The sequence below is a fragment of the Lithobates pipiens genome, unplaced genomic scaffold (assembly GCF_037356315.1).
Source record: "Lithobates pipiens isolate NorthernLeopardFrog02 unplaced genomic scaffold, aLitPip1_a1.2 Scaffold_10, whole genome shotgun sequence".
Taxonomy (NCBI): Eukaryota; Metazoa; Chordata; class Amphibia; order Anura; family Ranidae; genus Lithobates; species Lithobates pipiens.
In genome coordinates this window covers 192,552,539-192,576,809 of record NW_027507686.1, presented here as the reverse complement: position 1 = coordinate 192,576,809, position 24,271 = coordinate 192,552,539, and positions in this window count along the sequence as shown.

Sequence of the window (24,271 nt, the reverse complement as noted above, 5' to 3'; positions counted from 1 at the left end):
TCCCCCATCACCCCTCATTTTTCAGAGCAGTTGAACAATCCCAGGCCATCACATGTAAGCAAACCCAAAACTATCCACAAATGATTTTTTTTTTGTAGGATCACCTGTATGTAGTGAAAGAATTTTGAAATTCTTTATAAAACTGTAATCTTTTTTGTATGCTTTGCTTAAGTTTTGCACCCTGCACTCAATTGTAATAATAATGTGATACCTGTGTGTGTGTGTGTGTGTGTGTGTGTGTGTGTGTGTGTATGTATGTATGTATGCAGGGGTCAAGTCCTGGGGAAAAAAGTGTGGGAACTCCCACCCAAGATCAGTGGCGGAATTTGTACTCTTCCATAGGTGGGGAGGCTGAAAGGAGCTCCCCGATCATCAGCCGAACTGAAATCAGATCTAAGCTCCTCACATTAGGGTAAAGTGAAAGCACAGCGTGTGCTCTTTGTCTCCCCCTACAGTGCAGTACCCGGCAGGAAGAGCCAAGGTAAATGTCTGACGTTTTTTTTTTTTATAAGACTAGCTACTGTATTTGTGTTTATGTGTGTGTGTGTGTGTGTGAGCATGCTTGTATGTGTGTGTGTGTGTGTGTGTGTGTGTGTGTGAGCATGCATGTATGTGTGTGTGAGCATGCATGTGTGTGTGTGTGTGTGTGTGAGCATGCTTGTATGTGTGTGTATGTGTGTGTGTGTGTGAGCATGCTTGTGTGTGTGTGTGTGTGTGTGTGAGCATGCTTGTGTGTGTGTGAGCATGCTTGTGTGTGTGTGAGCATGCTTGTGTGTGTGTGTGTGTGAGCATGCTTGTATGTGTGCGTGTGAGCATGCTTGTATTTGTGTGAGCATGCTTGTATGTGTATGTGTGTGAGCATGCCTGTATGTGTGTGTGTGAGCATGCTTGTATGTGTATGTGTGAGCATGCTTGTATGTGTGTGTGTGAGCATGCTTGTATGTGTGTGTGTGAGCATGCTTGTATGTGTGTGTGAGCATGCGTGTGTGTGTGTGTGTGTGTGTGTGGTGTGTGTGGTGTGTGTGTGTGTGTGTGTGTGTGTGTGTGTGTGTGTGTGTGTGTGTGTGTGTGTGTGAGCATGCTTGTATGTGCATGCGTGTATGAGCATGCTTGTATGTGTGTGTGAGCATGCATGTATGTGTGTGTGTGAGCATGCTTGTATGTGTGTGTGTGTGTGTGTGTGAGCATGCTTGTATGCGTGTGAGCATGCTTGTATGTGTGCGTGCGACAAACCCTTAAAAATCTCCATAGGCAACGTCTAAATAATTCTACAGGTTGCATGATTTAAGTTACAGAGGAAGTCTACCAATCGCGGCAATACCTCACATGTGTGATTTTAACACCGCTTTCATATGCGGTGCTGCTCACATATGCGTTTGCTTCTGCACGCGAGCTTGTCGGGACGGTGCGCGTTTAAAAACATTTTTTTTTATTATTATTTATTTTACCTTTTATTTTTTATTTTTACACTGTTTTAAAAAAAATCCCTTTTATTCCTATTACAAGGAATGTAAACATCCCTGGTAATAGAAAAAAGCATGACAGGACCTCTTAAATATGAGATCTGGGGTCAAAAAGTCCTCAGATCTCATATTTAGACTAAAATGCAATAATAAAAAAAAAAAAAATGTAACCACTTCCCTGCCGCTCTATTGTCATATAATGTGTGCAGGAACCCTTCATCCCTCCAGGCGGGTGTCATATAACATCCTGGGATTCCCTGCATTGTGGCCCGCAGCATCGCTCACGACCCGATGCGCATGCCCGGTGGGCACCCACGATTGTCCGTTAACTGAGCAGGACTGTGGATCTGTGTGTGTAAACGTCAAGTAATGCCGCGTACACACGAGCGGACTGTATGGCGTACTTAGTCCGTCGAAACACATTTCAGTGGACAGTCCGCTCATGTGTGGGCTTCAGCGGACTTTTCAGCGTGCAGTCCGGCGTACTAAGAATTTCGGATTTTTCGAAATTCTGTCTGTCGTACTTTGGTTTCAGCGGACAATCCGCTCGTCAGTATGCTAGTTCGACGGACTAAGAATGGTGCATGCCCAGAAAGGATTTACACGGCGGAAGGGTGCTTTGCTGTGTATTGGACTTCCTATTTCTAGTCCCGTCGTACGTGCTGTACACGTCATCGCGCAAGCTTTCGACGGACTGTTTGGGTATCCGTGTGTGGTCAAGTCCGTTCAGTGGAAAGTACGACGGACTGTCCGTCGGATTGTATGACGAACTAAGTACGCCATACAGTCCGCTCGTGTGTACGCGGCATTAGGAGACCGATCCGTGTGTTCCCATTACAGAGGAACACCGATTGGTCTCCTCCCCTTATGAGTCCCCTCCCCCTACAGTTAGAATCAATCCTAAGACACAAAGTTAACCATTTGATCACCCCCTAGTGTTAACCCCTTCCCTGCCAGTGACATTTATACAGTAATCAATGCATTTTATAGCATGGATCGCTGTATAAATGTCACTGGTCCCAAAATAGTGTCAAAAGTGTCCGATATGTCCGCCGCAATATCACAGTCACAATAAAAATCACAGATCGCCGCCATTACTAGTAAGAAAAAAATAAATAAAAATGCCATAATTCTATCCCCTATTTTGTAGACGCTATAACTTTTGTGCAATCCAATCAATATACGCTTATTGCGATTTATTTTTTTAACAAAAATGTGTAGAAGAATACATATCAGCCTAAACTGAGGAAAAAAATCTGGATATTTATTACAGCAAAAAGTAATAAATATTGTTTTTTTTTTTTTTTTTAATTGTCGCTCTTTTTTTGTTTATAGCGCAAAAAATAAAAGTTGCAGAGGTGATCAAATACCACCAAAAGAAAGCTCTAATTGTGGGGAAAAAATTAATTTGGGTACAACGTCGCATGACCGCACAATTCTCATTTAAAGTGCGACAGCGCTGAAAGCTGAAAATTGGCCTGGGCAGGAAGGGGGTCAAAATGCCCTTATGGAAGTGGTTAAAAAAATTTGAGTTTTTGGCGGAAGCGACATTTTGACGTCGCTTCCACCCAGCAATTGTATGGAGATGGGTGGGCGCCATCTTCCCTTCACTCATCTCCATACCTGACAGGAGACAGGACGCGATCAACTCCGCTGCTGCCGATGGCTCCGGTAAGCGGTGGAGGGCACCGGATCCCGGCGGGAGGGGGGCCCCTCTCCCACCAGCGATAAAAGTGATCTTACGATGATTTCGCCACAGAGACCACTTTTATCTTGTAGCGGACTGCCCGCTGAAGACGAGGATACCAGGGTTATGGCAGCCAGCTGCTGCCATAAAAACGATATCCTCCTTCAAACAGCCACTGTAAAATTGCGGCGGGCGGTCCATTAGTGGTTAATAAGGTTTCTTGGTGATTATTAGGCTGGATTCACACCTATGCAGTTTTAGTGCTTTTTGCATTTTGCAGATTTGCACTGCAGTCTATTTAACATGGTTTCCTATGGAACACGTTCTTTAGAGAAAATCTGCAAAATGCAAAAAGCACAAAAAATGCATAGGTGTGAATCAGGTCTTAGAGGGGATATATTTATGATTTAGAGTGCAATCTTTTCTGCTGTACTCGTATAGTGGATGCAGGGGCCCCAAAGATCCATGAAGCAGTCTTAGGTAGGGATGAGCCGAACACCCCCCGGTTCGGTTCGCACCAGAACTTTCGAACGGACCCCAAATTCGAACAAACTTTAGAACCCCATTGAAGTCTATGGGACTCGAACGTTCGAAATGAAAAGTGCTAATTTTAACGGCTAATATGCAAGATACTGTCCTAAAAAGGGTTTGGGGACCTGGCTCCTGCCCCAGGGGACATGGGTCAATGCCTAAAATGTTTTTAAAAATGGCCGTTTTGGCGGGAGCACTGATTTTAATGACGATTAAAGTGAAAAAAAAGTGAAATATTCCTTTAAATATGGTGCCTGGGGGGTGTCTGTAGTATGCCTGTGAAGTGCCACGTGTTTCCCGTGTTTAGAACAGTCCCTGCACAAAATGACATTAAACGGAAATAACACCATTTAAAACTGCTTGCGGTTTTAATGTTATATCTGGTTCCTGCAATATGGTTGAAAATCATTGAGAAAAATGGCATGGGTAGCCCTCCCTGCCCATTACCAGCCTATTTGGGTCTTGTACGCATATTAAGGGGAACCCTGTACCCATATTAAAAAAAGGAAATGCCTGTGGCCCCCAGGCCCTATATACTCAGAACAGCAGTATACAGGCGGTGCAAACAAGACAGGGACTGTGTAGGTTTGTTGTGTTAAGTTGAATCTGTTTGTAATTTTCAACTGGTACATTTTTAAAGTGTAGCTCCAGTCAAAAAAACTATTTTTAAGCTTTTTGGAAAACATAGGGAAGGGTTATCACCCCTGTATAATTTGTTTTGTCGTCCATCTTTTTTCATCTCACTTGCTGTTGTCTCCTTCCGTTTGCAAGTAGGAGATGTTTGTAAATTGGATGTTTTGAAAGTAGGGGCCTGCCCTATATGCTCTGCAGAAATGGCGGAACAAGGTGTTGGTTTTGCCACAACATTGTAGGCCCTCAAAGTGACTCTTGGTGGGCGCTGGAGCGCTCTGCTGTGAACGATTATATCAAGAATTGTAATTACATGCCATTGTTGAACAGTGGTAGAAAAATTGACCTTTGGTGGTTGTGGTGCTGGTGCCACAACACTATAAGTCCTCACCGTTACTCTGGGTGGGCACAGGAAGGGGCCCTCCTGTGAAATATTATATCAAGAATTGTAATTACATGTCCCTGTTAAACAGGGGCAGAAAAATGTGGTCTTAGGCACTGCTGCTGGTGCCACCACACTGCAACCTCTCCCATATACTCTAGTTTTATTGCAGGAATTAGCCCTGCTGCAAAGCATTGCATCAAAAATTGTACTTAAACGCCCCTGTTAAACAGAGGCAGAAAAATTGGGCCTTAGGCACTGGTGCTGGTGCCACCACACTGCAACCTCTGCCATATACTCTAGTTTTATTGCAGGAATTAGCCCTGCTGCAAAGCATTGCATCAAAAATTGTACTTAAACGCCCAAGTTAAACAGGGGGAAAAAAATTGGGCCTTAGGCACTGGTGCTGGTGCCACCACACTGCAACCTCTGCCATATACTCTAGTTTTATTGCAGGAATTAGCCCTGCTGCAAAGCATTGCATCAAAAATTGTAATTAAACGCCCCTGTTAAACAGGGGCAGAAAAATTGGGCCTTAGCTACTGGTGCTGGTGCCACCACACTGCAACCTCTCCCATATACTCTTGTTTGATTGCAGGAATTAGCCCTGCTGCAAAGAATTGCATCAAAAATTGTACTTAAACGCCCCTGTTAAACAGGGGCAGAAAAATTGGGCTGATGGCATCACCCAGAACCAGAAATGTTCTTCCAACATATCAGCGGAGGAGGAAGAGGATAGACAATCAACATAACAGGACAGTCACTCAGCATCAGCATAGGCAGTCTTGAAGGGATGTGATATTTCAAAAAAAATTATTCTGTTACATCAGCTTCAGGTGCTTGGTAGCTGTGGGTGATCCAAGACTGATTCATCTTGATGAAGGTCAGTCGATCAACTGATTCGGTGGACAGGCGCACCCTGTGATCGGTAACAAAGCCACCAGCAGCACTGAAGGTGCGTTCCGAAAGAACGCTGGATGCAGGACAGGCCAGTAGCTCAATTGCATACTGTGCAAGCTCTGGCCAGTGATCCATCCTCAAGACCCAGTAAGCCAGAGGATTTTTGGTGGGAAAGGTGTCCAAGTCTGACCTTGCCCCTAGGTATTCCTGCACCATGTAAATCAGACGCTGGTGATGGGTGCTGGAACCGATCATACCTTGGGGCTGCGGACTAAAAAATTGTCTGAAAGCATCAGTCAGACGGCCACCTTCTCCACCGCTCCTTCTGACCGATGCCTCAGCAACACGTTGTCCAGGACCAGGAGTTTTTAACCTCCCAGTCTTTGGGAACGCGTTGCACAGACCTTTCTGCAAGGCCTCCCGGAGATGTCTCATCCTCTGCTCCCTCTGCGATGGCAAGATAAGGTCGGCAACCTTACCCTTGTACCGTGGATCAAGGAGAGTGGCCAGCCAGTAATGGTCCCTCTCCTTGATCCGAAGAATACGAGGATCCTTCCGCAGGCTTTGCAGGATCAGGGAGGCCATGCAGCGTAGGTTAGCTGAGGCATTCGGTCCGGAGTCCTCTGGGTCACTAAGGACAACATGATCCGCAGCTACCTCCTCCCAGCCACGTACAAGTCCACGTGTTTCTTGGGACTGTAAATCATCCCTACAAGACTGCTGCTGCTGCTGCTGCTGCTGATGCTGAGTGCCAGCCTCCACCTCCATGCTGACCCAATCATCCTCCTCCTCCTCTTCCTCCTCCTCATCCTCTTCCTGTGTGATGGGTGGCACAGCAGGAACACTGTCTGGATAAAGGGGGCCTTGAGAGGCAAGGAATTCCTCCTCTTCCTGCCTCTGTTCTGCCTCAAGTGCCCTGTCCATTATTCCACACAGCGTATGCTCCAAGAGGTGGACAAGAGGTACAGTGTCACTGATGCATGCACTGTCACTGCTCACTATCCTTGTGGCCTCCTCAAACGGTGACAGGACAGTGCATGCATCCCTGATCATGCCCCACTGGCGTGGTGAGAAAAAAACCGAGCTCCCCTGACCCTGTCCTGGTGCCGTAGTCGCACAGGTACTCATTGATGGCCCTCTGCTGCGTGTGCAGCCGCTGCAGCATGGCCAACGTTGAGTTCCATCTGGTGGGCATGTCACATATAAGGCGGTTCTTGGGCAGGTTCAACTCCTTTTGGAGCTCAGCCAGCCGAGCACAGGCATTAAATGATCGGCGGAAATGCACACAGACTTTCCTGGCCTGCTTCAGGACATCCTGTAAGCCGGGGTACCTGCCCAAGAACCGCTGCACCACCAGGTTAAGGACGTGAGCTACACAGGGCACATGGGTCAGTTGTCCCTGTCAGAGGGCGGAGAGGAGGTTGGTGCCATTGTCATAAACCACCATTCCTGGCTTAAGCTGGCGTGGCGTCAACCACCTCTCGGCCTGCCCCTGCAGAGCTGACAAAACATCCGCCCCAGTGTGGCTCCTGTCCCCCAAACAAACCAGCGCAAGCACGGCATGGCATCGTTTTGCCTGCGTATTTGCGTAGCCCCTGGAACGCCTACGAAGCACCGCTGGTTCTGAAGACAGAGCACTGGAAGAGGCCATGGAGGAAGAAGAAGAGGAGGGGGTGGAGGAGAGAGGTGTGTCACAACCAATAGTAGCATTTTGGAGGCGTGGTGGCGGAACAACCTCCAATACTACTGCACCTTGTCCTGCATCCTTCCCAGCTGCCAGAAGAGTGACCCAATGGGCTGTGAAAGACAGGTAACGTCCCTGTCCATGCCTGCTGGACCATGAGTCAGCGGTAATATTCACCTTACCGCTGACCGCCCTGTCCAGCGAGGCAAGGACATTGCCTTCCACATGCCGGTAGAGAGCCGGAATTGCCTTCCGTGAGAAAAAGTGGCGTTTGGGGACCTGCCACTGAGGAACCACACATTGTACAAACTCACGGAAGGGGGCCGAGTCTACCAACTGAAAAGGCAGCAGTTGAAGTGCTAGCAATTTAGCCAAGCTAGCATTTTGCCGGTCCAGCAGCTGGGGCAGGGACATTTGCCTGCTATAATCGAACGTGGGTGTACCGCTAGCAGAGTTCCCGGAAGCACTTGGCTGTAACACACCTAATTCTACACCTTCATTCCTCTCAGAGCAGGTTTCAGAGAGGACTGAAGGTCTAGTGGGGTTGGAAATGCCAGCTGATGAGGAGCAAGGAGAGGTCCGCTTTGTTCTTTGGTGTGGGTCTTTGAGGTACGCTTGCCAACGAGCTGCATGGCAGGTCAACATATGTCTGGTCAAGCATGTGGTGCCCAAGCGGCTGATGTTTTGGCCACGCGAGATACGCTTGAGACATATGTTGCAAATAGCAGCGGTGCGATCTGATGCACTCGTCTCAAAAAAGGCCCACACCAAAGAACTTTTAGAATAACGCGCAGAGGCAGCGCCCTGCACAGGCGGAGCTCTGCGGTGTGATTCAGTCAGTGTGCTGCCCCTAAGCTGGCCCCCGGAGGGCATCCTGCCTCGTTGGACATGTGCCTCCTCCTCCTCCTCCTCTCTCCTTCCAGGCACCCACGTGGAGTCAGTGCCCTCATCATCCCCTCCCTCTTCATCGCTGTAGCAAACCTGGCAGTATGCTGCAGCTTGTGGAACATGACTGCCAGATTGCTGTCCTTCTTGAGCATCCCCTCTCTCTGCGCTCACGCTACTGCCTTCCTCTAGCTGAGTGTCATCATCAGAGCCCACAAAACACTGGGCATCCTCCTGGAGCATGTACCCAACACCGTGCTCAAAGAGTTCAGGAGACTCCTCAGGAGGACGTGGTGGGTCTAGGGAAGGAGTCACTGATGATGACATTGAGAGGAGGGAAGACGATGCGTTGGCAGCTGCTTTGCTAGTACCCTGAGACTGGGTGAGAGAGGATGAGGAGGATGAAGAGGGCTTGGTCATCCACTCTACCAAGTCGTTGGCATGTTGCGGCTCAACATGTCCAGCTGCCGAAAAGAAGGACAAGCGTGTCCCATGGCCACGTGCTGATGACAATGCACCGCGTCCATGACCAGCACTGTTGTCTCTAGACACAGAGCCTGCTTGCCCTCTTTTATCGGCTCGCGCCTGTCTGCCTCTCCTTGCTGGCCTTCCAGACATGGTAATGGCCTGAAGGGAGTTGGGTAAAAAAGCAGTTGGGTAGTGTATATTGTGCTAGAGGCACACAACACCCACTAACTCCTGCAGATGCCTTTATTATAGAACACCAGAGATAAAGGGGTATATACAGATGTATACTGTGCTGTGCTGGAGGCACACACAACTTCCAATAACTCCTGCAGATGGCAAGTGGTCTCAAATAGAGAAGAGCTATGTAGGTGGATATAGCGGTATGTACTGGGTACAGAGCACGCAGACAGCACGCACTAGCTCCTAACACTACTGACTGCAAGCTCTATTATAAAAGATAGATCACTAGCTATATAGGTGAGGTGAATATAGCGGTGTATACTGCGGTCAGGGCACGCAGACAACAACCACTACACAACAGCAAGATCGAAAATCGTCCGAAAACGATCGGTGTGTACTGTGTTGAAGGTTGAAGTGTCCTAGGAGAGCTGGAGAAGAAAGGAGGAGGGGGTCTGAAGTACACAGAATGCCTCTCTCAGACTGTGCATGAGATATGTAAATCACCTCTCACTCACAGCCACGGGGGGAGAACTGACTCCTATTTCTCTGTATGTCAGTTTTTATCTTACTGAAAAAAGGTAATAGGACTGCTCAGAGCTGGATTGCATGAACTCCTATACTGTACAAGGTGCAAGCCTTAATAAAAATTCCACTTTAAAGACTTGGGAATATGTTTGTAATACATTGGCACTTGTATTCTTGTTGAGCATTTTAACCATTAGCACTGCTACTGATTTTTGTTTTACATTTTGTAGCAGTGTTAGGCTCCATTCACACCAATGCGTTTTTACTGTGATTTTGCGAAAAAACACAACAGAAAAAGCAAACATGCATACAGTTGGGAAAATAATTATTTGATCCCCTGCAGATTTTGTAAGTTTGTGCACTCACAAAAAAATGAAGGGTCTAGAATTGTTATCTTAGGTGTATTTTAAATGATAAAGACAGAATTTCAACTGAAAATTCCCCCCAAAAAAACCACAATACAAATGTTATAAATTAACCGCTTCAGCCCCGGAAGATTTGGCTGCTAAATGACCAGAGCATTTTTTGCGATTCGGCTCTGCATCGTTTTACCTGACAATTGCACGGTCGCGCGACTCTGCACCCAAACAAAATTGACGTCCTTTTTTTCCCACAAATAGAGCTTTCTTTTGGTGGTATTTGATCATCTCTGTGCTTTTTATTTTTTGCACTATAAACAAAAAAAGAGTGACAATTTTGAAAAAAAACACAATATTTTGTACTTTTTGATATAATAAATATCCCCATTTTTTTTCTTTAAAAAAGCAATTTTTTTTCTCAGTTTAGGCCGTTATGTATTCTTCTAAATATTTTTGGTAATAAAAATCGCATTAAAAAAAATTGCATAATAGGCGTATATTGATTGGTTTGTGCAAAAGTTATAGCGTCTACAAAATAGGGAAAAGATTTATAGCATTTTTATTATTATTATATTTTTTTACTAGTAATGTCGGCGATCTGCGATTTTTTATTGGGACTGCGACATTATGGTGGACACAACGGACACTTTTGACACATTTTTGGGACCATTGTCATTTATACAGCGATCAGTGCTATAAAAATGCACTGATTAAATGTGTTCCCTCAGCGTGTTTTAACTGTAGGGCGGATGGGACTGCCTGGGGGAGGAGGCCGATCATTGTTCCTATATATTACGAACACACAATCTGTCTCCTCTCCCCTGCCAGAACGTGGATTTATGCGTTTACACACACACACATGCCCAATCTAGCTCTGTCAGGAGCGATCGCAAGTGCCCGGCGCTCATCGTGGCCCCTGGGCATGCGAATCAGCTCCTCAGCAACGCAGTGGGCGTGCCCCCTATAGCCCTTAAAGCAGCCGCCGTACAGCTACGGATATTCACGCAGGGGAGCCATTCTGCCACCATCATACCATGGTGGGCGGTCAGCAAGTAGTTAAGAAAAATTTCAAACATTAGAAGCATCTAGAAGATAGCTCAATAATTAAAAGTGGACACTCACCCACAAAAACTAATTGTAGCTAATCCAGCCCCCTCCCTCTCCCAGAATTAGATTTTGTTTTATACCTGCAGGCAGTACTTTTACCTTTGTTACCTAAGCAAGAATTATGTTGCGCCGCATCCTCATATGCACAGATATGCTGAAGGGCTCTGCCTGACCCTTATTACTGGGCGGAGACCTTCAGCCCATCTGCACAAACCCCATTATGACGTGATTAGGATGGTATAGGACTGTGTTCAGACTGAACCTAATTTCCTGTACCTTCCTAATGATGCCACGTTATTTCATGGTTCAGTGCATGCTCAGATCTGCCGCAACACTGCCAGATCCTGAAGGATGGGCAGAGCACTTCGGCACACCTCTGCCTGTGTCAAACCATCAAAGATGGAGACGCGGGCCATCACTAAGGGCACTAATGTTCCCACTTAAAGGAGAAAAGCACTTTTTTTTTTTTGCAGAGAAAATTTGAATTTATTTATTTATTTTGGAGCCTGTAAAGCATTGCACCAGGGATTTGTAGATCGCTGGTGTCATGCAGGTTTCCTGCAGGCCTGTCAGTGTATCCAGTTTTGTCAACCGTCAATATTTTTACTGACAGCCAGGCAATTTTCTCCTGTAAATGCCAGTAAAAGGAAAAAGTTGCCAGTAAAAAATATGGCTGTGATGTCCAGCTCGGTCCAGAGCTGGCCAAGACCATCCGAGTGCCTGCTACAGTGTGTTCGGGTAGCTCTGGTGGAAGCGTTGCCCGAGCGTGGCGTGTGATGTTATGGTGCAAGGGAACCAAGCAGAGCGGCCAGTGCCTTGTGTGTGGGTCTGCAGGACAGGAGCAAGGCAGGTCGGGAGAGGGACTGTCAGTGCTGTTTAGGCTGTAGTGGACTGAAGGGACCACCTGGCTTGGAGAGAGACTGTCACTGAGACTCAGGAGGACATGTTGTGCCAGTGAGAAGTCAGACATGTACGCAGCTGTATTGAAAAGGAAGCGTAGGACATACATGACAGGGTGCAAGGAAATTAGTGAGTTAACAGGTTAAAGTTAGTGTGGGGGGTGGTTAGAATATAGCCGTACTTACCCCATTGGTGGATGGTCACAGAGGGGAGGAGTGTGGCAATTCTTCCATGTGCTTGGGTGGAGCAAGGCAGCAGTTAGAGGTCAGCAAGTGAGGAGAAACGTTCCCGCCCTCCCTCCCTAATAAAAGGTTAGGTTTGTGTGCTGGATTACAGCGGGGCATGGGGGTGTTGTGTACTTAACGATAGGCAGATATATATATGGAGATATATATATATATAGATATACATGGGTCATTTGAAAAGATTGGGACCCAGGTATGGAGTCCTTATGGTTGGTCTAATGTCAGTCCGGATTAACGCTAATATGTTTTGGGGGGGTCTGTGGTCAGTTAGCGAGTCCTTGAGGTGAGTTGGCGGCTGGGGACAGATGCTGACTAAGCCCTTGTACACATGGTCAGAAATTCCGACGGAAAATGTCTGATCGGACCGTGTCAGATAATCCGACCGTGTGTGGGCTTCATCAGACTTTTTCCGTCGGAATGTCCGACCAACAAAGTTTGAGAGCTGGATATAAAATTTTCCGACAACATGATCCGATTTTTAGTTTGTAGAGAATTCCGATCGAACAAAGTGCCGCGCATGCTCAGATCAAATTACGAGACCAAAGCTATTGGCTGCTAGCCTGAACGTAGTCCCGTCGGAACGAACGAACGTCATCACGTTCCGGATGATCGGATTTTCCAACAACTTTGTCCGACCATGTGTATGCAACACCAGTTTCGGACAAAATCCGTCGGAAAAAATCCAACGGATTTTGTGGTCGGAATGTCCGACCGTGTGTACAAGGGCTTACAGGCTCAAAGTTATAAGGGGTCGTCAGGGACCAGCGGAAAAATTACTTGGTGGTTTTTGTAACTGGAATATTTTCAAAGTTTGAAAATTGTTTAAAATAAAAATTTAGTTTTTTATTGGTTGTTAATAAAGGCCGTTGAGGCCATTTATATCCAATCGGGTGTCCGTGTATTCATTTAATATAACAGTAAGTGCATGCATGTATTGGTGGGGCAGTAAGGCATCTGGCTACCCTAGTCAAGCATCATCTGTGCTGCTGGACACTTCTGCCATTGTCACTGTGAGAGTCAACTTCGTGTGTGTGCCTTCCTATTCTAATTTCCTGCCCTCCTGAGCTACTTACTTACTATATTGAAAATAAGAAATATGTTTTTTGCCATAATATCTACTTTAAATCACATTGCTTATTGCAGATTGTACTTGTTTGTAGCCTAAATACTAAAATTTGCACGTAAAACTGTAATTTTGTAACTTTTGGAAATGCCAATTAAAAACTTGACTGTGCCAGGAAATTTGGGGTAAATTTCAATCTGGTAGGTTGGCAACACTGAGTGTATCTGTGTGCCCGTATATCATGTATGGACAAGCAGACAGGAAGAATAAATCAATCACAGCGCAGTGGTAGTTTATTGAGAACTACAAGCCGACAGCCGCAAAAGGTGTCAGGGGCTTGTAGTTCTCACACAGAGCTCTGTGAATGAATGATGGGGCAGCGTGGGGCCATGTCAACCAGTATAAATCTGCCATCCAAAATTACAATTCCTGCCTCCTCACTGCCAAGCAGACCTATTTTATCACTCATTAACAACTTATCATCATGTCCCCGTCAACTCTTCTCTACCTTCAACTCTCTACTTCGTCCTCCACTGCCTCCACCCACTAACTCACTCACTGCCCAGGAGATCGCCAATCACTTCAAACAGAAGATTGAAACAATTTGGGAGGAGATCCCTGCTATACCTTCCACGCTTTACACTTTACACATGCCCACAGGTGCAATCATTCTTTTCCTCAGTCAATCCCACCATCATAGAGGAGGTTGCTAAACTACCAGCTAATGTCCAACTAACCACCTGCCCTCTGGATCCTGTTCCCTAACAAATGCTACGTTCACCCTCTGACTATTCTACACTCTCTAACCCACATCTTCAATCTCTCCCTCTCTTCTGGTATCTTCCACAACTCTCTAAAACATGCACTAGTCAGCCCCATACTTAAAAAGTCTTCACTGGACCCATCCAATCTTAACAACCTACGCCGCATCTCCTTGTTCCCCTTTTTATCCAAACTCCTTGAACATCTGGTCTACAACTGACTGAGCAACGAGAATAGCCTTCCTGATCCCCTTCAGTCTGGATTTCATCCTCAACACTCCCAGAAACTGCTCTCCTAAAACTAACAATCTATTAATGGCAAAAAACAATGGACACTATACTGCACTCCTACTCTTGGACCTTTCTGCTGCCTTTGATACAGTTGACCACCCTCTCCTCCTCCAAAAACTCCACGCCATTGTTCTCCTTGACTATACTCTTTGCTGGTTCTCTTCCTACTTATCCAACTACACCTTTTAGCGTAACTTACAATTTTACTTCCTCCTCTTCTCTTCCTTTCTCTATTGGGGTCCTCCAAGGTTCTTGTCAGGAACTTACCAGCAATAGACAGGTACAGCTGCGTGCACACAGGCGTCGGCGTGTGTCTTCTGCGCGTTCGCGTGCGCGTTCGTTTACGCGTTAGTGTGCACGTTCGCGAGTGGCGTTCGTACGCGCGCTCGTCCACGTGGTCGTGCGTGGCGTGCGTGCGCTCCTTCCCGCCACTGAGCGTTTAAAGGACTCTCAAGTGCGCCGGTGCGGCGCTGTTTCGTCTCAGCTTCCGTGTGTCTGAACATTTGATCCTGAACCCGGTTACCTTTGAATACCTGATCCTGAACCTGATTACCTGCTACCGTTATCGACCCGGCTTGCTTGACTTCTCTGCCTTCTCCAATCCCGACCCGGCCTGCCTGACCTCGAAACCTCTTCTGCTTGTGATTCCGTTGCCGACCTCTGCCTGCTTACCGACACCTCTTCTGCCTTCCGTTACCATCAGTCTGCTTACCTTCTGACCCGGACCGTCTGACTCTTCTCCAGCCTGCTGCCAGTTCCAACCTTCGGTCTCTGAAGCTACTGCCTGCATTTTTCAGCTTCCAGCAACCCGCAGTCCACTCAGCCTTCAGAGGGATCTCCGCTCTTCTACCAGCTCCAGCGGCTCTATCCAGCAGGCCCTCCTACCCACTGTGCTCTCGAGACCGCTGTTCCCATTCCAGCGGCTCCTGAACCAGCGCTGTAAGAGAGGTCTCCTCCTACAAGTCGGGCTCCACATCTGGACTCTAACAGTACGAAACAGCCATGACTGAGCCCGCAGGAGAGACCTCTCCCATGAAGGAGATCTGCACGCACCTGTCGGCCCTTACCCAAGCGGTAAAATCGCTTCAAGATAGCTACGCCAGGCTTGAAGGACAGGTCCAGGACCTTACAGATACTGGTCACATGGCCTCTGCTCCTGCCTCCTTATCGGCACAGCCCGTCGCCTCACCATCCGTTGTCATGCTTCCACCTGAACCAAGGGTACCCATTCCGGAAAGGTTTTCTGGGGATCGAACCAAATTTCGGGCTTTTCGGAGCGCTTGTCAACTCTATTTTGCCCTACAACCACGGACTTTCTCCCTGGAAGCCACGAAGGTAGGATTTGTAATCTCCCTCCTACAAGGAGAACCGCAGACCTGGGCCCACCGTTTACTTGAAGGAGATTCACTCGCAACCTTCTCTCTGCAATCCTTCTTTGAGGCCATGGCTCAGCTTTACGAGGACCCCCAAAAGACTGCCACGGCTGAATCTGCTCTGGTTGCGCTCCAGCAGGGCCGCAGACCGGCTGAGGATTATGTCTCGGACTTTCGACGCTGGAGCGCAGACACGGAATGGAATGATGCGGCTTTAAGGCATCAATTTCGCATGGGGTTATCTGAAGGACTTAAGGACGAACTGGCTCGAGTCGGTATACCAGAAACCCTGGAGGCCCTGATCTCCTTGGCAATCCAGATTGATCGCCGTCTCAGGGAGCGAAGATCAGAGCGCTCCGCTCAGCAAGTCCGTCCAGTCTGGATGACAGCGAGAGCCCCAATGCCTGCTTCTCGCTATGTATCTCCGTCCAGCCCTATTCCGCCCTGCACGGCTCCTGACACCTCCGAGCCCATGCAATTAGGACTACTGCGCCCCGCTTTGCTTCCAGAAGAGCGTGCACGTCGCCGGCAGCAGAATCTCTGCCTCTACTGCGGTGGTTCGGGTCACTATGTCTCTAATTGCCCTGTCAAGACAAGTAAGTGCCTACCTTCTGCTTCTACCAGTCTCTCTGCATTGACTGCCAATTCAACCCACCTTGCTGTTCCTCTCTCACTACAGCTCCAAGGAAGGACGGTGACAGTCAACGCTATCATTGACTCCGGGGCATGCCGCTGCTTCATAGACTCCACCTTTGCGGGCCGACAGGGCATCCCGTTACGAGGCAAGGCTCATGAACTCTCAGTTTTTCTGGCCGATGGGTCTAGCATCAGTTCTGGAAAGGTAACTCAAGAGACTCTCCCTCTACCTGTCATTATCTCCTCTCAACACAAGGAATTCCTGACGTTGGATGTCATCTCCTCTCCAATGTTCCCAATCATTCTGGGCATACCCTGGCTCCAGGCCCACAACCCCTACATCAATTGGGTTACCAGAGAAGTCACATTCCCATCTTCCTATTGCTTGAAACACTGCCTAACAGATTCCACCAAGCCTTCCGCCACCCTTTTATGTATAGACTCTGATCAAGACCTACTGCAGACTGTGCCCAAGCACTATCATGACTTTATTGATGTGTTCAGTAAAAAGGGAGCAGACACTCTGCCTCCTCATCGTCCCTATGATTGTCCGATCGAACTCCTCCCTGGGGCCGAGATTCCTTTCGGACGCATATTCCCTTTATCAGAAAAGGAGCAGGGGGCACTGAAGACCTACTTGGACGAGAACCTAGAGAAGGGGTTCATCCGTCCTTCAACTTCCCCAGCAGGAGCTGGAATCTTTTTTGTCACTAAAAAAGATCAGTCCCTCCGTCCATGTGTGGACTATAGAGACTTAAACAAGATTACGGTTAAGAACCGCTACCCCTTACCCTTGATACCCGAACTCTTTCAGAGACTGAGATCCGCTAAGATATTCACCAAGTTGGATCTAAGGGGGGCGTATAACCTAGTTCGCATCCAGGCCGGGCATGAATGGAAAACAGCCTTCCGGACCCGATTCGGTCATTATGAATATTTAGTGATGCCCTTTGGGCTCTGCAACGCCCCGGCCACATTTCAACACCTAATCAATGACGTGTTTAAGGATTTCCTCGACGTGTTCGTGATTGTCTACCTGGACGACATTTTAATATTTTCCAACTCTCTTGATCAGCATCGAGAACACGTCCGTAAAGTCCTGGACCGCCTTCGCCAGCACCGACTCTACGCAAAGGCTGAGAAATGCGAATTTGAGTTACAGAGCATCCGATTCCTGGGACTAGTGATCTCTCCAACGGGTATCAGGATGGATCCCCAAAAGGTGTCTGCTGTACTAGATTGGCCAGCGCCTCTGGATAAGAAGGGTGTACAACGCTTCATTGGTTTTGCGAACTTTTATAGAAAGTTCATAAGAGACTTTTCAGCTATAATTGCGCCCATCACGCAACTGACCAGACAAAACTTCCGCTTCTGCTGGACTCAGGAGGCCCAGAGTGCTTTCGAAAGACTTAAAAAACTCTTCACGTCCGCCCCAATTCTCAGCCATCCGGACCCGTCTCTACCCTTCATCCTCGAGGTAGACGCCTCTGAAGTGGCCGTAGGAGCGGTCATCTCCCAACGTCAAGGCAACAAGGACCTAATGCATCCCGTGGGGTTCTTCTCCAGGAAACTCTCTTCCGCGGAGAAGAATTACGACGTAGGCGACCGAGAGTTGCTCGCCATCAAGGCCGCCTTGGAGGAGTGGAGATACCTATTGGAGGGCGCTGCTCACCCGGTACTAATATACACAGACCACAAGAACCTAGAATATCTACGGTCTGCCAAGCGACTGAGACCCCGACAAGCCCGCTGGGCCCTGTTCTTTTCACGTTTCTCCTTTCACATCACGTACCGACCCGGATCGAAGAACGTGAAACCGGATGCGCTGTCACGGATGTATGACAATCCTAAGGACTCATCTGTTCCTGACACCATTTTACCTGCCGGGAATTTTTTACTTTTACAGCCTGACCTCCTCTCTCTGATCAGAGAAGCATCCTCTGACTCCTCAAGACCCCCCGGAATCACCTTAATGTCCAGAGATGGCTTGTTCTGGAGGGGAAGTCAAATTTTTGTCCCCGAGAATGTCCGAGTTAAGGTGCTGTCCCTTCTTCATGACCACCCACTGGCAGGCCACTTTGGGGTCCGTAAGACCCTTGATCTGGTACAACGCACGTTCTGGTGGCCCAATTTGAAGGACTTTTGCGAAAAGTACATCAGCTCTTGCCCCGTCTGTATCCAGAACAAGACACCCAGGAACCGGGCTTGGGGACTGCTGAAACCCCTACCTGTACCCGACAGACCCTGGAGAATGATTAGTATGGACTTTATTGTCGAGCTTCCATGTTCTGAGGGATGTTCAACTATTTTTGTGGTTGTAGACCGGCTATCCAAAATGGCCCACTTCTCACCCTTAAAAGGCACCCCATCTGCTGTGGAGACTGCCCACGTGTTCATTAAGGAGATTGTGAGGCTACACGGGATTCCAGCGAATATAGTCTCCGACAGAGGAGTGCAGTTCACTTCACGCTTCTGGAGGGCCCTGTGCGAGATCCTGAAAATTGAGCTGGCACTGTCCTCGGCCTATCATCCCCAAACTAATGGGCAGACAGAAAGGACCAACCAGACTCTTGAGCAGTACATTAGGTGCTTCACATCATTCGTACAGAATGATTGGGTGTCCCTGCTGCCTTTGGCAGAATTTGCCTACAATAATGCTTGTCATTCGGCCACCGGTCAGTCCCCTTTTTTCGCCAATTATGGCTTTCATTTAACCTTTTTGCCTGATTTTCTTCCAGAAACCTCAGTTCCAGCGGTCCAGAAGACAGTGGATTTCCTCAGCCACAATAACCGGGTGTTGCAGGAAGCAGTGGCCAAGGCCCAGGCAGACAGTAAGAGAGCCTTTGACCGGAGAAGAAGAGGGGAACTGATCCTACAACCTGGCGACCAGGTATGGCTTTCTACCAATAACATTAAAATGGCTTGTCCCTCCAGGAAACTTGCACCTAAATTTATGGGACCATTTCCGGTTAAGAGGAAAATTAATGAAGTTTCCTACGAGCTAACCCTGCCTGAGTCGCTTAGGATTCATCCTGTGTTCCATGTGTCACTGCTGAGACCTGCCACCCCTGATCCCTTTCCTGATAGAGGAACTAGACCTCCAGAACCCATCTTAGTGGATGGAAACGAGGAGTACGAGGTGGAGGCCATCCTCGATTGCAGAAGAAGACAGGGACGCATCCAATTTCTGATCAAATGGAAGGGATTTGGGCCAGAGAACAATTCCTGGGAACCAAACAGCAATATCCATGCCAGGCGGTTAATTCACGCATACTTGTCTGCCCATCCAGAAAAGAGGAACCTGTTGGGCATCCGGAGGCTGCCCCTTGGGAGGGGGCAATGTCAGGAACTTACCAGCAATAGACAGGTACAGCTGCGTGCACACAGGCGTCGGCGTGTGTCTTCTGCGCGTTCGCGTACGCGTTCGCGTGCGCGTTCGTTTACGCGTTAGTGTGCACGTTCGCGAGTGGCGTTCGTACGCGCGCTCGTCCACGTGGTCGTGCGTGGCGTGCGTGCGCTCCTTCCCGCCACTGAGCGTTTAAAGGACTCTCAAGTGCGCCGGTGCGGCGCTGTTTCGTCTCAGCTTCCGTGTGTCTGAACATTTGATCCTGAACCCGGTTACCTTTGAATACCTGATCCTGAACCTGATTACCTGCTACCGTTATCGACCCGGCTTGCTTGACTTCTCTGCCTTCTCCAATCCCGACCCGGCCTGCCTGACCTCGAAACCTCTTCTGCTTGTGATTCCGTTGCCGACCTCTGCCTGCTTACCGACACCTCTTCTGCCTTCCGTTACCATCAGTCTGCTTACCTTCTGACCCGGACCGTCTGACTCTTCTCCAGCCTGCTGCCAGTTCCAACCTTCGGTCTCTGAAGCTACTGCCTGCATTTTTCAGCTTCCAGCAACCCGCAGTCCACTCAGCCTTCAGAGGGATCTCCGCTCTTCTACCAGCTCCAGCGGCTCTATCCAGCAGGCCCTCCTACCCACTGTGCTCTCGAGACCGCTGTTCCCATTCCAGCGGCTCCTGAACCAGCGCTGTAAGAGAGGTCTCCTCCTACAAGTCGGGCTCCACATCTGGACTCTAACAGTTCTGTTCTTGGGCCTCTCCTATTTTCAATCTACACCTCCTCCCTGGGTCAGCTGATTGCCTCCCATGGCTGCAAATACCATCTCTACACTGACGACACCCAAATCTATTTCTTTACCTCTCAGCTCACTCCCTCAGTCTCCTCACGTATCACTAATTTACTAACCAATATATCAGTCTGAAAGTTACACCACTTCCTCAAACTCAATCTATCCAAAACCAAACTTGTAATTTTTCTTCGCCCACGGGCACCTTCCCCTGATCTCTCTGTCAAAATTGATGGCACAGCTATCATCCCATCTTAGCATGCCAAGGTCCTTGGTGTAGTCCTCGACTCAGGACGTGGGGCTTAAAGGCGAGTTCAATCACTGTCCAAATCTTGCCTCCTCAACCTCTTCAACATCTCCAAAATATGCCCCATTTTAACCAATGACACAACAAAGCTCTTAATTCACTCCCTGGTCATCTCTCGCCTCGACTACTTCAACTCCCTACTCATTGGCTTACCTCTACATAGGCTATCACCCTTTAATCCATCATGAAGGCTGCTGCCACATCCACATTTACCAATCGCTCTGTATCTGCTACTCCTCTCTGTCAATCCCTCCAACGGATCCCACTCACTTAACAAATGAAATTCAAAATACTAACAACTTACAAAGCCATCCACAATTTAGCCCCAAAACTACATCTCTAGCCTAGTCTCAAAATACCAACCTAATTATTCTCTTCATTCCTCTCAAGACCTCCTGCTCTCTAGCTCCCTCGTCACCTACTTCTTTGCTCGCCTCCAGGACTTATTCAGAGCCTCTCCAATACTATGGAACTCCTTACCCCAACCTGTCCGATTATCTCCTACTCTATTAGCTTTTAGACAATCCCCGAAAACCCTCCGCTTCAGAGAAGCCTATCCAACCCACACCTAACAATTGCATTTTCATTTTCTCCATCAGTTCATCCCCCACAGTTCCCGTATATACTCGAGTATAGGTCGATCCGAATATAAGCCGAGGCCCCTAATTTACCACAAAAAAATGGGAAAACTTATTGACTCATGTATAAGCCGAGGGTGAGACATGCCTGTCCATCCCTGTGTGTCCGTCCATCCCTGTGTGTCCGTCCATCCCTGTGTGTCCGTCCATCCCTGTGTGTCCGTCCATCCCTGTGTGTCCAGCCTACCTGTGTCCTGTGCCTCTTTGTCCTTCTGCAGCCTGTGTCCTTCTGCAGCGATCTGCATGTAAAAACATGCCAGGATCGCCGCACCTCTTCTCGTCTGTGACGGCGGCCATTCCACTGTTCAAAAGCTGCGCCTCCGTCTGTGATAGGCGGAACACTCAATTTCCCAGCAGTCAGTGTTCTGCCTATCACAGACATCCTCTCATCCTCGTCCGTAGTATGAGGATGAGTGGATGTCCGTGATAGGCGGACCACTGACTGCTGGGAAATTGAGTGTTCCGCCTATCACAGACAGGGAGGTGTGGCTTTTTAATAGTGGAATGGCTGCCGTCTGTCTGCACGACACGCTGATCGGGTAGACAGACGGCGGTGACTCGAGTATAAGCCGAGGGGGCACTTTCAGCCTAAAAAAAGGGGCTGAAAATCTCGGCTTATACTCGAGTATATACGGTATTACCTTTTGTTTCACTTGACCCTCCCTTCTAGATTGTAAGCTCTAATGAGCAGGGCCCTCTGATTCCTCCTGTATTGAATTATATTTAAACTGTACTGTCTGCCCTCGTGTTGTAAAGCGCTGTGCAAACTGTTGGCGCTATATAAATCCTGTATAATAATAATAATAATATAGTTACATGTTCCACCCTAAAAACTGGTGGAACATGTTCCTAAAGGTGAACTTAACCTTTAAAGGGTATCTAAATCCAAAAAAAAAAAGCGATACCAGTACTGCAATTTACTACTCCATAGATGTGGTGGTTGCATTCAGTTTCAGTAATATCTTTTTTCCTTTATAGTTACCTAGTGATCCAGCCAGTAACACAAATCTTACCCAAGGGTGACAACAGTCACTGTACCCTATCTCTGGAGAAGCTGTATTGTCACCCTAGGATAGGAAATGTGTTAGGGCTACAGAACACCCCCCTTTTCCTCTCTTCCTAATATAGGGAGAGGTCTTCTGTAGGATACAGATAAAGATGGGAACATTGTTAACTGATAACCATGCAATGGAGAAGTTTTTTGCTCATTGCATTTGTGGCAGGATCAACATTTTTTTTTATTTTTTTTATTTGAACTTATCAGTCATAACAAAACATGGGTGCAAATAAAATAAGTCAATTGTTAGGGTTTATATATACTTTAATGTGCACAAAATAACTTTGCTAATGATCCTGCAAAAACTACCCTACTACATATGACATCTCATCACCCAGTACGGAAAAAACGAACTGGACACCCTAAATATTTTACAATCGCCAAAACAGACATAGAAGAATATTTTATTAAAAGTTCTTGATGTACATGTAAAAGTCACCAATCAGGGGGAAAGCTGGCACTGTACACAATAATATTCTGTATGATTTGCATTTACATGAATACTGAAGCTGAGCAGCAAGATTTACAGTGACAAGTGTACAAGCAACTAGGTAACTACTTATTGTCAGTGCTTGAGCAGTTGCAGCAACATTTTATAAAAAGGATAACTAAATCCACAAAAAAAAATTAATACAATGCAGCTTACCAGTTCTGAGATGTGGTGGCTGCATTTGTTTTCTTTTTCCAGGCTAAGAATGTTTTTTGCAAGTACAGAAAATACCCATTGTTTTGCTGAAAATGGAATGTCCTTGTCACTTCTCTGGAGCTACATGGAAATGTTAACGTGTAAATCCACCCTAATACTAAAATTCTTGCATCTACAGACATTGGATTGGCTTCAAAAAAGCAATATATATTGATTTCTTCTCCGCAGGGTTAGTGTTAGTTTGTGGATGTCTGTAGATGCAGGGATTTTAGTGTTAGAATGGACTCCTACTTTCTTATGTAAACTACTAATCTCCCCCATGTAATGGAGATGGAAAAGACTGACATGTTTAAAGTCAAACTTCAAAAGCAATCATGGCCCCCTCTATTGATACAGTGGAGGAGTGAGCATAGCCACCCAGGGAATGGAAGTGTATTAAAGAAAAAGAAGAGAACTGCGCAATCCCTAATACTTCTATTAGGATGTAAACCACTCTACCTTAAAGAAGTGTATCTTGTGATCTATTATTCTAACACACCAAACTAATGACTAAATAAACCATAAGGCATTACTTATAACTAAATACAGTAAACATATATATTGCCCCTCATAGGTTATGAACCAAAAGGAAAAAATGTACAATTCTAAGTCAGCGATTCAAAAACAAGAAACATATAAAGTAGAATCAAACAGTACTGAAAATGTATGTGATAACATAAAGTCCATTAAAAGTCCAACTGGAGAAACACCCTGTGTAGAAGGGATCTATTCAATCGTAAAACTTTTCAATCAACGTGAAGTAAAACCAGGTGCACCTCCACCAGACAAGTAATAATAGCCCCTTACCAGACGTCCCGATAGGGAGCGCTTAATCACAAAATGGGTCTGAAGATGGATCAAACTTGAGCCCTCCAAATGGAACACTTTTACGTAGGGCAGGTTAGGAGATACGCCAGTCATAAACCATCCAGCAGGGGAAAACGCTGCTTGAAGCGGGACTCAGATGTGTAGCATTGTAGGATCAAGGAAGGTTCACCATAGGGAGGAAAAGATGCTCCAAATAGTGTAAAATCATTTATTAAAACAAAAATATAAAACAAGAGATGCACTTACAAACATGAAAGAACATCGGGCATATCATCAAACTGGGCAAGCGTCGGCCGATCGCGAACACCAATCGATATCCCTTCTGGTACCAGTTCACATGAGGCAAGTCAGCGTGTCACGCCACCCAACGCGTTTCGTGAAAAATTCACGTCGTCTGGGGTATGGGTGACACGCCATATTGCCTCCATTATATAGTGAATGTTGGAACAAGCCACCTCCTCCGTTGTGTGAGAGCCTGTTTCACTTCCGGGATCAAAGGACCAGGCCTCACTCTCATATCCAATAGAGTGAGAGCCTGTTTCACTTCCGGG